The sequence below is a fragment of the Siniperca chuatsi genome, linkage group LG1 (genome assembly GCF_020085105.1).
Source record: "Siniperca chuatsi isolate FFG_IHB_CAS linkage group LG1, ASM2008510v1, whole genome shotgun sequence".
NCBI lineage: Eukaryota > Metazoa > Chordata > Actinopteri > Centrarchiformes > Sinipercidae > Siniperca > Siniperca chuatsi.
The window spans coordinates 3798174-3802240 of NC_058042.1; the positions used below are offsets into that span (position 1 = coordinate 3798174).

At 37.3% G+C, this 4067-nt stretch overlaps 1 long non-coding RNA gene across 2 annotated transcripts in view; it reads left to right on the forward strand.

Annotated features, from left to right (window-relative positions):
- The first annotated feature begins 160 nt into the window (after nt 1-160).
- LOC122880365 overlaps nt 161-4067 on the forward strand; it is a 38285-nt gene continuing 34378 nt past the window's right edge. Inside the window, exons 1-3 of one of the 2 annotated variants that reach the window (XR_006378908.1) lie at nt 161-375; nt 1304-1406; nt 1489-1551. This is a non-coding gene — a long non-coding RNA (uncharacterized LOC122880365). The remainder of the gene's footprint in view (nt 376-1303; nt 1407-1488; nt 1552-4067) is intronic. The other variant, XR_006378907.1, reaches the window with a different exon arrangement.

Sequence of the window (4067 nt, forward strand, 5' to 3'; positions counted from 1 at the left end):
CAAGAAAAAGAGGGGTTTAAACAACTATAAAAAATTATTTTATATCTTGCAAAAAATAATTATTATCCATGAAAATAGTTATTAGATATTATGCTATTATTTTTCATGAAAAGAGGAATGACTTAATCTAGTTTAAAATATAAATTGGACTAATGGGCCTATTTGTAAAAAAATAAGAGGTCGCATAGCAACCTTTCACGTCTCCAGGGAGACCATCCGTAGTAGTGATTGGTTGATATCAGCCAATCACACTACAGTAACAGGACAGGTACATTTGAGAAACATGCAGCAGTGTCGTTTTGCACTTGGTATAGCAGTGAAGAAACCTTCTTAACTGGCAAAAAAAGTGCACAAAGTATGTAATAATACTCCGCCGTAAGTCAAATATTCATTTCATAATTTTTAATTGTTTTAATGTTATTGAGCTAGCTAAACAACGGCTTGTTACAAACCTGCCCAACCTTTAGCTAGCTAGTTTACGTCTTTATTCATAAGCAATACTAGCTAAACCGAATGTCAATGTTAGGCCATACAGCATTCAAGATGGCTCATATTTCTTTCTCACCTAGCGTTTTCCCCTCCTACATCAGGGCATGTGTCTTTTGGGCAGTGCTCTTTCATGCAACTTCCAAATAGAGGCCCAACCAACTACTGTTCTGTAATGTTGAAATGTAACGTTACAGCTTCTGCTAAGACTGTCATTGAGGTGCTGATTCAATTCTGTGAAAATTTAAGATATTTTACTGCAGAAACTAATGCTATTTAGATTTATTTATTAAATACTTTGTTATTTAGTTAGGGCATTTCAAAGTTGTGCTTGAAATCTTAATTAAAAAAGCAGATCTTTACTTATAAAACTGCTTGAGCCACCACAACTGCCACCTGTGTCTGAATGATGGGTTGTCTGGGGTTTCTCAACTCGTCCAGCCTCATTCAGTCTCACCTGCAGTAATCTCTCTGCCATTCTATGAATATGAGGGTTAGGACACAAGTTGAATTCATTGTTAATCAGTTAATTGGCACCTGCAGCAATGGCTTATGTGGGGCTCAAGTCTCTTGTGTACAGACAAATTGCCATACTGTAAAAACACCTAGCCCAGGCAACACCCATCTACAGTATCCCACTTGTGTTGTTTTTGAATACAGAAGTTAGTCTAGCAGTAAATCGATTAAATACTGTAGGAGGTTCTATAGAAGACATGATTTAAATGCAACACACATCTGTTGTATATATTTTCTATGCTCTGTTTAAATTCTTTGAAAACCTTGAAAAATAAAAAGTTCTTTGCTACTTTTCTGTCAGATCCAAGGGTTGTTTTAAATAAACCAAAGAAGGAATAAGCTGATAAATCAACAAAGAAGAGGACAAGGATTCATCACACCCAGCCATCTTCAATTCTGTGAAGGTGAGGAAGGAAGACAATGAATATAGGGTCACCTGTAAGTTGTCTTGTCTTGTTCTGTGACCATTTTCCCTTTATTTGTCAGATGTATAGTAGCCTTGACTGCTCTCATTTTGATCAAGTATCCAAAAGTCCTCTTGGGAAGACAGTAAGTGCTCATCATTTATCAAAAACTAAAAACACTGCTTTTTGAGCCCTGTTTTTTTTATAGCCTATATTTGTTTACATTTTGGCATAATGGCACCATTAAAAATATGACAAATTAGCTTTTAGCAGTTCCTGTTTGCAACTATCAACTATCACTGGATTATTTTGATACTGAAGAAAACTTCTGAAGTTCTGAAGCGTCTTTTTTTTTTTTTTTTTTTTTTTTTGGAAATTATATCCTCTTGAATGGTATCGCTAACTGTCTGAGAACACAAATCCAGTAGGGATGGTACTGGATGAAGACTGTGTTCACACCTGGAGTTTGGTTCTATTGGTCCAGAGGTTTAAGCCATTTAAGGATCTAATTACGAACAAAACCAAGAGTTGTAAACTTGAAAGTCAAATGGACCAATCATTGGACGCTTTTGGTGACTTGTCATCGTGCATCATCAGCACTACACAGAACTGCAGGGCAAATCAACAAAGCTTGTTCCAGTGATGAACAGCAAGTTCTGCTCCACTTCACAGCACAAGAAATTTAAGCCCCCAAACTTAATCTGTCATGGAAAATGACTGACGGCTGGAAAAAGGAGATGGAAACGTATTTTACTGCAGTATGAACAAAGGAAATGGTTGCCATGACCGGCTCACCACACAGAAACCGCTCCAGAGTTTGCTCGTAGATAATCTTAATTTCCTGTGTGGGGTTTGTTCATTTTTACATTTTTTATTTTTTTAAATTTGCAACATGTTCAATATTGTCACATCTCTTCTATGCAGTGTCGCATGAAGGATACTTTGTTATTCTTCATGTCCCTTTTATATATATATATATATATATATTTTATTTTCATAGAAATGTTGTATGCTTGATTTACCGAAACAAGTGACAGAATTCATGAGTACACTTTTGGGTGATCATACACGTAGACACTTTGCCTTAACAAACGTTTTAAAAGCTGCTGCATGCTCAGTTGAACCCGATCCGACACAACCCTCAGTCTATACTTTTTAATACAGTACATCTCTGAGCTCCTCTGCCCCCTTTCCAACCCCAGATCTCTCAGATCCTCAGGCCAGCTGCTCTTGGCTGGCCCACGAAGCTAAGGGGTAAGGGCGATCGTGCGTTTACAGTAGCCGCCCCAAAGCTTTGGAACAGTTTGAGTGCCCTTAATGGTTTTATGCCTCACTTTTACTCTGTTTTAAAATTCTCCTTTACCTATTTATTTGTGTATGGGATAGTATTTTTATGCTGGCTACCATGTTATGTGATTTTATTCTATCTATGTTAAATTATTGTAAAGCACTTTAGTCAACTCTGTGCTTTATAAATAAACTTGATTTGATAAACTGTAGCTACACTAATGTCAGAGCAACAGCTCCCTACTGGTCTGTTTAGTAGGCACCAGCTTTGTTAATGTCAAAAGGGATGTGTCGATTTTTCATGGGGAGCACACTATTCACTTTTTGTGTAACTCAACAAAGGCATAAAAGGAATAGTTTTGAGAAATATGCTTATTAGCTTATAGTTAGCTGAGAATAATTGGACACATCACTCCCCATAAAACAGCAACTTAGTCGTTGTTACACTTCCGTTTTTGTATGGATTAAACAAACAAGACACAATGTGTTAATTTGTGAGTTTTAAAGGTGGATTCTGTTTCCCCCTTACATATTATTCCTCTCTTATTCCTCTCATCTAACTCTCAGCAAGAAAGTGAATAAGTGTATTTCCCAAAATGTTTTTTCTGTTCCTTTAAAATTGTTACATATAGGCAATATATTCTTAATTATTTTTAGATTCTTAAAAATCCAGCAGCCTTCCCCTATACATGTTATTAAATGACAGTGCTATCATTTTATTCAGTTATTTGTGTAAAAGTTTTCTGAAATTGTTTTTAGTTTTAAGGTCCATGTTGAGGTTCAGACCTCAAACAGCAAAACATCAACTCTGGTGCCTCTGACAGAGTGTGACAATAAAGTTAGTGTTTCTAACTTGCTGTAATCTGAAATTGTCATAGTTTACGTACAGCAAGAAGTGCTTAGCAATATGTTTTGGGTTACAAACATTTTCTGTTTCTACTAATTAACAAGTGCTGTAAGAGACGATTCATCCGGAGGCCCGGGGTAGAGAGGTGAACCGGTGTGCGGAGGGTGGGGTGCAGAGGATCCTTAAATGGACCCTATTCAGTCACAAGGGAACGCTGATGCCATGTACAACCCACCCTGTTGGACAAATACAAATTTACCGTAATTATTTCTATGAGTCAGTGCCGTATCCTATTTACCTCGGCTCCTGCCACAGAAACACTGAGCTCACTGAGAGGCAGACGTTAGGTGAAAGACGTGTTTGTTGTCTGTACCTGGAGTATCTGGGCGGTGACCCTCCTGCAATGATGGAGGACTGACTGATCTCTGCAGCCTGTTAATTATATAAGTTTCACACTTGTAGCTAGTTGTGCTGTATAAACAGAGATGAGAGCCATACAGTAATAAGAGAAACCTGAATCCATTACA